The 13,500-nt window shown below is 53.4% G+C and overlaps 1 pseudogene; it reads left to right on the top strand.

The window, feature by feature from the left end:
* Positions 1-321: 321 nt before the first annotated feature.
* Positions 322-1,029, top strand: LOC138467562 (fatty acid-binding protein, brain pseudogene; annotated as a pseudogene).
* The last annotated feature ends 12,471 nt before the right edge of the window (positions 1,030-13,500 follow it).

Here is a 13,500-nt window from a genome sequence, read left to right as displayed (position 1 = left end):
TAAGTTATTTTTCGGCGGTAAGAAAATACCGTCAGGCCCCAAATCTCCACAAAATACCCTACATATTTATGGTGCGTTGCAGGCCGGGAAAGTGATCATAGAGTACCTACTGGGCGTGGCAAGTGTGTCTCACACTGACATTTGCACATTAAAGGGAAGCCATTTTATAATAGCAGTGTGCCACTAAAAACGAATTTCAGAATGTCACAAAGGGAAACCACATTCTCAGATCTAGTGCAATATTTAGAGGCAAAGTTGTTTGCACATGGAAATTGGTCGTCGAATAGCACGTTAGAATGGCGTGAACGCATTCAGGGCGTAGGCACTGTGCATTCTTCTGAAGCGGGCAGCAGCAGCACCGATATTGTCCGACCACCCAATCTAAACTCCACCACCTCACCACAGGCACCATGGTCGACGCATTCATAGGCATCTGGAAGCTGGTCGAAAGCATCAACTTCGATGAGTACATGAAAGCACTGGGACTGCCATTTGCGACGCGTCAAATGGGCAACGTGACCAAACCCACGTTGATCATCAGCAAGGAGGCCGACAGGATTGTGCTGCGCACCCAGAGCACCTTCAAGAACACCGAGATCGCCTTCAAGTTGGGCGAGGAGTTTTCCGAGACCACCGTGGACGACAGGGTCTGCAAGTCTGTAATAAAAATGAAAGGTGACAAATTAGTGCATGTGCAGAAATGGGACGGCAGAGAAATTAAAGATGGCAAAATGACAATGACATTAACTTTTGGTGACGTGATTGCTGCCCGCCATTATGAGAAAGCATAGAATGCTGCCCTCTGGGTGCTGCCCCCTTGCCTATCAAAGTGTTACTTGTCGTGGATGAAGCAAAGTCGTCCTCTTCATCAATGAAAGTGTTTGATTACACGTTACAATGTTTTTCTTGGACAAAGTGTCACTGTTTACGCCAACCACATAATAACGCTGTGTTTTGTTAAATGGCCAATGTGTGGCTACTGTTTATGAAATTAACCAAACATTATTTTTATGAAGTCCGCAAATATCCTTACATACCCTACTTAATTTGTTTATTTTCTATTTGATTTAGAAAATTAACATTATTTGGTCGGAGGTTCCGGGATCAGAGCCCACGGGAGACGATGGAGTCCTGGAGCCCACGTGGACGGCCGGGTAAGCCCAAAGAGGGGTGAAGACCAAGGCTGCAAAGCTATCAGCATTGAAGATGATACCGATGATATGGTTAATGATGATGATATTTGGAGGGATCTTCAAGAATTCAGAAGCACAGATTGTCATTGAACCTGGACCAGCATCTGGTATCGCGGTGGAAGAGGCACCAGGATTCATCATGAGTGATAGAAGGATGATTTTCCAAAATATATACATACCATTGAATCCTGAGATTTTGATTGAAAAACACTTGAACAATACCGGAATTAAGATTGAACAGACTAAAGAGTGGCTGGAAATAAGAAAAGAGGACACTAAGCAGTCAATAAGAGATATATTAATGCAATTGGAAAAAACATTCGTGAATTCAGCAGACATTAAGAAGAAGAGAGGAAAGAGAGGTGCGGTGATGCTCGCGATATCATTGGTAATGTCTATAGTTGGAGCCATAATAGGTTCCACAATATCAACAGCCAATTCTATTTCGGTAGGAACACTGAGTACTAAAGCGCAACAACTGAGTATTGACCTAGAAATAATACAAAAAACATTAGATGGAATTAGAGGGGGGCTGGATGAACAAGTAAGATTCATAAATGAAACTGCAATCATTCTAAATGAACAAGCGGATGTAATGCAACGGGCGACTAAAATAATACTTAAGCATGACAGAACTTTAAATGAAATATTGAACATAATGAGTCCTGTTGATAGACTATTAACGAATTATATGAGAGAAGTTCAAACTGAAGTTTCACAATTAATTCAAGGACATATCCCCTTGTATTTTGTTTCGCAGGATATTATTCGTCAAATGATAGAAAGATTGACCAGGAGGGAAATTGATATAATACAGGTAAAAATTGCATTCGAAATGGGTAATGCAATGCTGTTACATGTGGACTTGGAAAGACTAGAGATCAGATTTTTGCTATGCATCCCATATGTAGCCCCTGAACTTATTTATCAAACGAAGTGGGTACACAACGTGGGATTTTGGCAAGAGGACAAATTTATTAAGATTAAGACTCCAGAAGTGGTGGCATTTCAGTCATGGGAACCTGAAGTTTATTTAATACCAAACCTGGAAACATGTGTAAAATTTAAAGACCAAAATTATAAGTGTCCAGGTAAACCGTTTGTTCCTGATGCCACAGATGCTATTTGTGGTTTGAAATCTGACCCAAGTATATCAGAGGGATGTGAAGTGATTATTAGCAATATGGGGAGTGAAGAAATGGCACAGGCTAAGATGGTCAGAGGTAAATGGTTGATCAGCACCTGTTTAAAGAACATGACGGTAGTACATTTAAACCATGGAACATACGTGGTTAAACAGGTGAAATATAATGTTTTTTATTTACAGGTTCCAAAGGATACAATTGTGTCAATTGGGGGGTTAACATTGTTTCCTGTAACAAATGATGTTTGGGAAAGCCAAGTGGAAAATATCGATTTTTTTCAAAGGGATACTTTTCCAATAGATCCGGATGTGGAATATTTATTGAATCACAAAGAAAGACATGTTATAAAAATGAATTTGAGAAAAAACAATATTACAATTAGTAATCTGGGGATAATAGAAGTGGAAAGATTTAATTGGGGAACCTGGGGGGAACGCTCAATAGTGGGTTTGGCTTTACTGGTGTTAATCATGGGTGGATGGTTGATTGTGCTATCAGTAAAAATGAAAATGTTACTGATTTTACTAGCTACGTCAGGAAGAGAAAGATATCCCAATGCACATGCATTTAAAAAAAAAAAAAAAGAACAAGTTGTTTTTAGGAATTGGCTTGGATTGTAACCAAGTTCTAAAAACAAAAGGAGGGTATGTAAGGATATTTGGCATGTTACAGCACAGAGTACAGCACTACTGCACGGGTAGCAATTTTTTATGCAGCACCACCACTTGGGTGCGGTGCATTGCTATATGTGTTACCAGATTAACATGACATATAAGTAAAGCCAGGCTAATCAGTCAAAAACGATTTTAACATATAAGTTGCAAATCCATTTTTACAGTTAAAAGCACACGTGCACATTCAAAAATGCACACTATTTTTCACCTGAAATGCCTATGGTGCAAGAGACACATTTGAAAATTAATAACTAACATTATTAATAACTAACCTGACTAATAAAACTGCATTTAACATAACCCACTAATAAAAATGTGTCTCCACTGCAGAAATAGGCCTACTCTGAAAGTGAACTTTTAAACGCACATTCATTTTTTTTCTTTTTCTCTGCTGCTCTGTCCACATAACTCAGGAAGCCAAGGGCTCGAAGGTACAGGAAATCAGTTGGTTACAAATGGTTACTGTAAAAAGGAGCCATTGTGTAGGGAGGGAGGATGTGGCATGATTAATTTCTGATTGGAGCAGCGTCATAGCAAGTATCATGCTAGAGGCAGTGATGAGAGTTTTTGCTGGGGGGAGTTTGAAGAGAGGGGGAAGACAGTCGGGATTTGGAGAGCTGGGAGAAGGACCCGTTTTCCTGGTTGGAGCATTTCTGCTGAAAAAGCTGAGAGTTCCAGGCAATAACCCCGGTTTGAGAACGAAAGACGCTTGTTTTCACTGGGGTTAATCTTCAAGGGAGCCACATTCAGAAAGAGAACAGCTGAAGAAAACTCAGGCTGAACAGATAAGGTAATTACAGAAGTGTGGGGGCTGAGTGTGTACGAGAATATTCAGTCAGTGTAGGAAAGGAGATTCCTGTGCTTTAATTACATGTTAATGTTGCAAATTGAGTTCTCGTCTCCGCCACTCTCTTTTCAGTGTATCACAGACAATGCTGTTACTGTGCTATTTTATTTATTTCTGTAAAGAGTGAGATCGTGTTTAAATGCAACTTTTATAATACACAAAAATATTTGAAAGCAGATGGGTGGTGTGTTTTATATTTACCAAAGCAGTGCTGATGATGTGGGGAGATGTTTAGACAGTGCAATTGTCATTTTCAAGGTAGCTAAACGCCAAATTTGGTTGCAGCCGTGTGCACAATGTAATTTAGTATGAGCAGTTATAACTAACTGTGTGTGTTGTAGTTTGTCGGAGGTCTATGAGTCGACAAAAAGGGAGGCCCGGGACATAGTTCACTACCGTATATAAGATAGTGAAAATACCACATGATAGCTCGCTGCCATAGATAAGACAGAGAGAAATTGCACATGGTGGCACACTAAAAATGAAAATGTGTTCCAGAAATGCAAGCCTGAGGTCTCTCTAGTGATTACACGAAAAATCTAAGCAAAAATAAGGGATTCTGGATATTGGGGCCACAAATAAAACAAGGGAATTATGCTCACCAAAATACCTACCACGCATACCAACCACGCATACCAAATACGCATGTCTGGGTGCTGAAATAATGCATGTCCACTGTATTATTGTTGTACATGGCCCAATCTGAATACAAGGAGTGATTGTTGCTAAGTTATTTTTCGGCGGTAAGAAAATACCGTCAGGCCCCAAATCTCCACAAAATACCCTACAGGACTAAGGAAGGTAGGTGTGGGACAAAAGAGAGTGGTGTGGTCCCTGGGCTGGCGAGTTACAGAGAAGTAACAGTACACAAGCAAAATACAGAGAATTTTGCAAAAAAGCAAGAGTTCACTTTCTAGCAAAAAGCAAAAACAGCAAGATTTGATTTTCTAGCAAAAAAGCAAAAACAACAAGATTTGATTTTCTAGCAAAAAGCAAAAACAGCAAGATTTGAATTTCCAATCAGGGATTCAGATGTTAGCAAAGGGTTTTAGGAAGCACTGCGCATCAGGATGACAACATGGGACTAACAAGCAGAAAGAACAGTGATAGTCAAAGGTGGTAGGAGTAAGTTCAGAAGGAGGGAACTAACCCATATTTCTGGTGGTGACAACGTCAAGGCAGTCCAGATTTCTTAGAGGAGTGAGGTGGCAGCATCATTGTTGTTAAGTATCAGGGAGGCCTCCAATTAGTGTTCCGGAAGCAGACAGGGGCCTCAGAAATGGGCCTTGGCTGAGAGGGCCGGCTAAAGTCTGCGGTCCCCACTCAACAACCAATGGGAGTGCTGCACAGGGAGAGGTAGTTCAGCCAGCCTGTCTACACAAAGAAAACCATCTTGGAAGGGCCAAAGATCAGTCAAATAAGCAGGCAATAGTGGGAAAACTCGTACTTTCAAAATAGCAAGGCAGCTTCCGGTTTTAAAAAGCTGAAAAAAAATTGGCACCAAGATGAAAATGCCCAATAAAACAGTACTTTCCCAACAATTTTAAGCACATTTCATTTTTTCTTCTTTTTTTTCAATTGTTTCGATTTTTCATGTTCAATAATTCCCCTGGAGGAGCAGTATTGCACAGAAAGTGCACCTACCTAATGGAGGGGTCAGCAGCCAGGCACAAACTCCACATGTGCAGGAAACAACAGATGACCAGGAGGGTGGAAACAGTATCTCACTCTCAGTGACAACAGAGTGGAGAAGTTGACAGCCCCAAGACTGTTGTGCTTGTAAATGGTGCCCCAATAGTGACAATGGCTGACTCTGGAGCCAATTATACGCTTATTCCAGAAGCTGTATGGAAAGAAATTGGACCCAAGTATCTACATGAGGTGGATATTAATCCAAGAGCATACAGAGGGGGGAAAACTGACCTAATTGGGTGGTTTAAGGTGACCTTCAGAACTTGTCTGGAGGAAGTATTAGAGTAGGTGTCGGTCATAGAAGAGCAGGGTTAGAGGCCAAGATATCCTTTTTGAACTTCTTCCTACCAGACTTAGTGAGAAGGGAAGGATAGTCAATAGAGAAGCAGTTGCCAAAGATAGGTGAAACAGAAAGCGCCATGCGGGAGGAAGTGAGGAGAGGATGGAGAAACTGGTGGGGGCTAAGGAAGGTAGGTGTGGGACAAAGAGAGTGGTGAGGTCACTGGGCTGGCGAGTTACAGAGAAGTAACAGTACACACGCAAAATACAGAGAATTTGGCAAAAAAAGCAAGAGTTCACTTTCTAGCAAAAAGCAAAAACAGAAAGATTTGATTTTCTAGCAAAAAAGCAAAAACAACAAGATTTGATTTTCTAGCAAAAAGCAAAAACAGCAAGATTTGAATTTCCAATCAGGGATTCAGATGTTAGCAAAGGGTTTTAAGAAGCACTGCGCATCAGGATGACAACATGGGACTAACAAGCAGAAAGAACAATGATAGTCAAAGGTGGTAGGAGTAAGTTCAGAAGGAGGGAACTAACCCATATTTCTGGAGGTGACAACGTCAAGGCAGTCTAGATTTTTAGAGGAGTGAGGTGGCAGCATCATTGTTGTTAAGGAGCAGGGAGGACTCCAATTAGTGTTCCGGAAGCAGACAGGGGCCTCAGAAATGGGCATTGGCTGAGAGGGCCGGCTAAAGTCTGCCGGTCCCCACTCAACAACCAATGGCAGTGCTGCACAGGGAGAGGTAGTTCAGCCAGCCTGCCTACACAAAGAAAACCATAGTGACCATCTTGGAAGGGCCAAAAATCAGTCAAATAAGCAGGCAATAGTGGGAAAACTCATACTTTCAAAATAGCAAGGCAGCTTCCGGTTTTAAAAAGCTAAAAAAAATGGCACCAAGATGAAAATGCCCAATAAAACAGTACTTTCCCAGCAATTTTAAGCACATTTCAATTTTTCTTCTTTTTTTCAATTGTTTCGATTTTTCATGTTCAATAATTCCCCTGGAGGTGCAGTAATGCACAGAAAGTGCACCTACCTAATGGAGGGGTCAGCAGCCAGGCACAAACTCCACATGTGCAGGAAACAACAGATGACCAGGAGGGTGGAAACAGTATCTCACTCTCAGTGAAAAGCAGATGAAAGTGCAGTCATTTTGTACCACAAAAATGACTTTTTTCTGACTTTGCCCTGCAAAAATACACTTTGCACAGTTCCATGAATCAGGGTTTCTGTCGGCAGTGCAAAGTCACTTTTCAGCAGTGCAAAGTCACTTTGAACCATTCAAAAAATTCCATGAATCGGGCCCTAAATGCTTTTTGGATGTTTTTGTCTACATTGTGAAATTGAGGTGCTTAAGAAAAGACTGACAGGCCGATTCATGGAATAATTAGCGCGGCGCAAGTGGGCAAAAATGTGCGAATCGCAGTGGAATAGCGAAAACCGCAGTGCAAGTGCGAAAATCGCACGAAAAGCAGCGCACGTCGATTCATGGAAGTCCGTGCGCGAGAAAACCAGCGGATGTGCGATAAAAAGTGCGCCGCGCACGTTGGCGCACAGGCCATCTAACAGCGTGCGCCAGGTCACAGCGAAAATCGCACAGGCCACAACGAAATTCGCACATAGCGCAGCGCACACAACAAAAGTAGGCGGAACACGGGCGTAACACTCGGAATGGGGAACAACTTGCAAAAACGTGGGCGTCACGGGGGAAGTACAGGGCACAAGTGCGCGGAACGCCCACACGCTCGCCTACAACACGTATTCATGGAATAGAATAGGGCAAAAAAGCGCACGCTCAAACCAGCGCACAGGCACAAACACGACCGCCACAAGAAAGCAGGCGGTAGCGTCTCTGCGGCTGTAAGAAATGTGCGCCAAAAGGTGCGCCAACAAATAGCACCCATATACTGCCATGATGAATGTCCTATACTGTGGCCCTCCAGGACAAATGACGTGCAAAGGGGTACCCACAAACACGGACACGCTGACAAAAAATATGTGTGCGTGTATACCGGGGTGCGCGGGAAGTCTCACGCGCGATTTGGCCGGGTACGTGGATTTCAGGGGTGCGCGGGAAGTTCCACACGCGATTCCATCAGGGTAGGTGTATTTCAGGGGTGCGCGGGAAGTTCCACACGCGATTCCATCAGGGTACGTGTATTTCAGGGGTGCGCGGGAAGTCCCACACGCGATTACAGCAGGGTACGTGTATTTCAGGGGTGCGCAGGAAGTTCCACACGCGAATAGCCTGGGTGCGTGTATTTCATGGGTGCGCGGGAAGTTCAACACGCGAATAGCCTGGGCGTGTGTATTTCAGGGGTGCGCGGGAAGTCCCACACGCGATTACAGCAGGGTACGTGTATTTCAGGGGAGCGCGGGAAGTTCCACACGCGAATAGCCTGGGCGCGTGTATTTCAGGGGTGCGCGGGAAGTTCCACACGCGAATAGCCTGGTCGCGTGTATTTCAGGGGTGCGCGGGAAGTCCCACACGCGATTACAGCAGGGTACGTGTATTTCAGGGGTGCGCGGGAAGTTCCACACGCGAATAGCCTGGGCGCGTGTATTTCAGGGGTGCGCGGGAAGTCCCACACGCGAATAGCCTGGGCGCGTGTATTTCAGGGGTGCGCGGGAAGTTCCACACGCGAATAGCCTGGGCGCGTGTATTTCAGGGGTGCGCGGGAAGTTCCACACGCGAATAGCCTGGGCGCGTGTATTTCAGGGGTGCGCGGGAAGTTCCACACGCGAATAGCCTGGTCGCGTGTATTTCAGGGGGGCGCGGGAAGTCCCACACGCAATTACAGCAGGGTACGTGTATTTCAGGGGTGCGCGGGAAGTTCCACACGCGAATAGCCTGGGCGCGTGTATTTCAGGGGTGCACGGGAAGTCCCACACGCGAATAGCCTGGGCGCGTGTATTTCAGGGGTGCGCGGGAAGTTCCACATGCGAATAGCCTGGGCGCGTGTATTTCAGGGGTGCGCGGGAAGTTCCACACGCGAATAGCCTGGGTGCGTGTATTTCAGGGGTGCGCGGGAAGTTTAACACGCGATTTCAGCAGGGTACGTGTATTTCAGGGTGCGCGGGAATTTCCACACGAGAATAGCCTGGGCGCGTGTATTTCAGGGGTGCGCAGGAATTATCACACGCGATTTGGCTTGGTACGTGTATTACAGGGGTGCGTGGGAAGTTACACACGCGATTAGGCTGGGTGGGTCCTCACAGGTGTTCCCTGTACACCCTCGACGGCCCCTGCAGGCAGCCCACAAAACAGGGGACTACCCTGCACACCTGCTCATGTCTCCCACCACCCCCACCCCCCACCATCCAGGGGCACCCTCCACCAGGCCCCCACCCATGTCTCCCACCACCCCCACCCCCCAGCAGTGCAGGGGCAGCCTCCACCAGGCCCCCACTCATGTCTCCCACCACCCCCACCCCCCAGCAGTGCAGGGGCAGCCTCCACCAGGCCCCCACTCATGTCTCCCACCACCCCCACCTACCCTGCCACCATGGGCACCCTCCACCAGGCCCCCACTCATGTCTCCCACCACCCCCACCCCCCAGCAGTGCAGGGGCAGCCTCCACCAGGCCCCCACTCATGTCTCCCACCACCCCCATCCCCCAGCAGGGCAGGGGCAGCCTCCACCAGGCCCCCACTCATGTCTCCCACCACCCCCACCCCCTGCCACCATGGGCACCCTCCACCAGGCCCCCACTAATGTCTCCCACCACCCCCACCCCCCAGCAGTTCAGGGGCAGCCTCCACCAGGCCCCCACTCATGTCCCCTATCACCCCCACCCCCCCGCCACCAGGGGCACCCTCCACCAGGCCCCCACTCATGCCTCCCACCACCCCCACCCCCCCAGTCACCAGGGGCACCCTCCACCAGGCCCCCACTCATGTCTCCCACCACCCCCACCCCCCACCATCCAGGGGCACCCTCCACCAAGCCCCCACTCATGTCTCCCACCACCCCCACCCCCCCAGTCACCAGGGGCACCCTCCACCAGGCCCCCACTCATGTCTCCCACCACCCCCACCCCCCACCATCCAGGGGCAGCCTCCACCAGGCCCCCACTCATGTCTCCCACCACCCCCACCCCCCTGCCACCATGGGCACCCTCCACCAGGCCCCCACCCATGTCTCCCACCACCCCCACCCCCCAGCAGTGCAGGGGCAGCCTCCACCAGGCCCCCACTCATGTCCCCTATCACCCCCACCCCCCACCATCCAGGGGCAGCCTCCACCAGGCCCCCACTCATGTCTCCCACCACCCCCACCCCCCTGCCACCATGGGCACCCTCCACCAGGCCCCCACCCATGTCTCCCACCACCCCCACCCCCCAGCAGTGCAGGGGCAGCCTCCACCAGGCCCCCACTCATGTCCCCTATCACCCCCACCCCCCGCCACCAGGGGCACCCTCCACCAGGCCCCCACTCATGTCTCCCACCACCCCACCTCCCCAGTCACCAGGGGCACCCTCCACCATGCCCCCACTCATGACTCCCACCACCCCCACCCCCCAGCAGTGCAGGGGCAGCCTCCACCAGGCCCCCACTCATGTCTCCCACCACCCCCACCCCCCAGCAGTGCAGGGGCAGCCTCCACCAGGCCCCCACTCATGTCTCCCACCACCTCCACCCCCCAGCAGTGCAGGGGCAGCCTCCACCAGGCCCCCACTCATGTCCCCTATCACCCCCACCCCCCCGCCACCAGGGCCCCCCTCCACTAGGCCCCCACTCATGTCTCCCACCACCCCCACCCCCCCAGTCACCAGGGGCACCCTCCACCAGGCCCCCACGCATGTCTCCCACCACCCCCACCCCCCCAGTCACCAGGGGCAGCCTCCACCAGGCCCCCACTCATGTCCCCTATCACCCCCACCCCCCCGCCACCAGGGGCTCCCTCCACCAGGCCCCCACTCATGTCTCCCACCACCCCCACCCCCCCAGTCATCGGGGGCACCCTCCACCAGGCCCCCACTCATGACTCCCACCACCCCCACCCCCAGCAGTGCAGGGGCGGCCTCCACCAGGCCCCCACTCATGTCTCCCACCACCCCAACCCCCCTGCCACCATGGGCACCCTCCACCAGGCCCCCACTCATGTCTCCCACCACCCCCACCCCCCAGCAGTGCAGGGGCACCCTCCACCAGGCCCCCACTCATGTCTCCCACCACCCCCACCCCCCAGCAGTGCAGGGGCAGCCTCCACCAGGCCCCCACTCATGTCCCCTATCACCCCCACCCCCCCGCCACCAGGGGCACCCTCCACCAGGCCCCCACTCATGTCTCCCACCACCCCCACCCCCCAGTCACCAGGGGCACCCTCCACCAGGCCCCCACTCATGACTCCCACCACCCCCACCCCCCAGCAGTGCAGGGGCAGCCTCCACCAGGCCCCCACTCATGTCTCCCACCACCCCCACCCCCCACCATCCAGGTGCACCCTCCACCAGGCTCCCACTCATGTCTCCCACCACCCCCACCGCCCCAGTCACCAGGGGCACCCTCCACCAGGCCCCCACTCATGTCTCCCACCACCCCCACCCCCCCAGTCACCAGGGACACCCTCCACCAGGCCCCCACTCATGTCTCCCACCACCCCCACCCCCCACCATCCAGTGGCACCCTCCACCAGGCCCCCACTCATGTCTCCCACCACCCCCACCCCCCAGTCACCAGGGGCACCCTCCACCAGGCCCCCACTAATGTCTCCCACCACCCCCACCCCCCCAGTCACCAGGGGCACCCTCCACCAGGCCCCCACTCATGTCTCCCACCACCCCCACCCCCCCAGTCACCAGGGGCACCCTCCACCAGGCCCCCACTCATGTCTCCCACCACCCCCACCCCCCACCATCCAGGGGCACCCTCCACCAGGCCCCCACTCATGTCTCCCACCACCCCCACCCCCCCAGTCACCAGGGGCACCCTCCACCAGGCCCCCACTCATGTCTCCCACCACCCCCACCCCCCCCCAGTCACCAGGGGCACCCTCCACCAGGCCCCCACTCATGTCTACCACCACCCCCACCCCCCACCATCCAGGGGAACCCTCCACCAGGCCCCCACTCATGTCTCCCACCACCCCCATCCCCCCAGTCACCAGGGGCACCCTCCACCAGGCCCCCACTCATGTCTCCCACCACCCCCACCCCCCCAGTCACCAGGGGCACCCTCCACCAGGCCCCCACTCATGTCTCCCACCACCCCCACCCCCCCAGTCACCAGGGGCACCCTCCACCAGGCCCCCACTCATGTCTCCCACCACCCCCACCCCCCACGATCCAGGGGCACCCTCCACCAGGCCCCCACTCATGTCTCCCACCACCCCCACCCCCCCAGTCACCAGGGGCACCCTCCACCAGGCCCCCCTCATGTCTCCCACCACCCCCACCCCCCCAGTCACCAGGGGCACCCTCCACCAGGCCCCCACTCATGTCTCCCACCACCCCCAACCCCCCAGTCACCAGGGGCACCCTCCACCAGGCCCCCACTCATGTCTCCCACCACCCCCACCCCCCCAGTCACCAGGGGCACCCTCCACCAGGCCCCCACTCATGTCTCCCACCACCCCCACCCCCCCAGTCACCAGGGGCACCCTCCACCAGGCCCCCACTCATGTCTCCCACCACCCCCACCCCCCAGTCACCAGGGGCACCCTCCACCAGGCCCCCACTCATGTCTCCCACCACCCCCACCCCCCACCATCCAGGGGCACCCTCCACCAGGCCCCCACTCATGTCTCCCACCACCCCCACCCCCCCCAGTCACCAGGGGCACCCTCGACCAGGCCCCCACTCATGTCTCCCACCACCCCCACCCCCCCAGTCACCAGGGGCACCCTCCACCAGGCCCCCACTCATGTCTCCCACCACCCCCACCCCCCCAGTCACAGGGGGCACCCTCCACCAGGCCCCCACTCATGTCTCCCACCACCCCCACCCCCCACCATCCAGGGGCACCCTCCACCAGGCCCCCACTCATGTCTCCCACCACCCCCACCCCCCACCATCCAGGGGCACCCTCCACCAGGCCCCCACTCATGTCTCCCACCACCCCCACCCCCCACCATCCATGGGCACCCTCCACCAGGCCCCCACTCATGTCTCCCACCACCCCCACCCCCCCAGTCACCAGGGGCACCCTCCACCAGGCCCCCACTCATGTCTCCCACCACCCCCACCCCCCCAGTCACCAGGGGCACCCTCCACCAGGCCCCCACTCATGTCTCCCACCACCCCCACCACCCCAGTCACCAGGGGCACCCTCCACCAGGCCCCTCATGTCTCCCACCACCCCCACCCCCCACCATCCAGGGGCACCCTCCACCAGGCCCCCACTCATGTCTCCCACCACCCCCACCGCCCCAGTCACCAGGGGCACCCTCCACCAGGCCCCCACTCATGTCTCCCACCACCCCCACACCCCCAGTCACCAGGGGCACCCTCCACCAGGCCCCCACTCATGTCTCCCACCACCCCCACCCCCCACCATCCAGTGGCACCCTCCACCAGGCCCCCACTCATGTCTCCCACCACCCCCACCCCCCCAGTCACCAGGGGCACCCTCCACCAGGCCCCCACTCATGTCTCCCACCACCCCCACCCCCCCAGTCACCAGGGGCACCCTCCACCAGGCCCCCACTCATGTCTCCCACCACC

The sequence above is a fragment of the Ambystoma mexicanum genome, chromosome 4q (assembly GCF_040938575.1).
Source record: "Ambystoma mexicanum isolate Mex_15411 chromosome 4q, UKY_AmexF1_1, whole genome shotgun sequence".
Taxonomy (NCBI): domain Eukaryota; kingdom Metazoa; phylum Chordata; class Amphibia; order Caudata; family Ambystomatidae; genus Ambystoma; species Ambystoma mexicanum.
The sequence above is the reverse complement of the archived record's forward strand: the minus strand, read 5'-3'. Positions and strand labels throughout refer to the sequence as shown.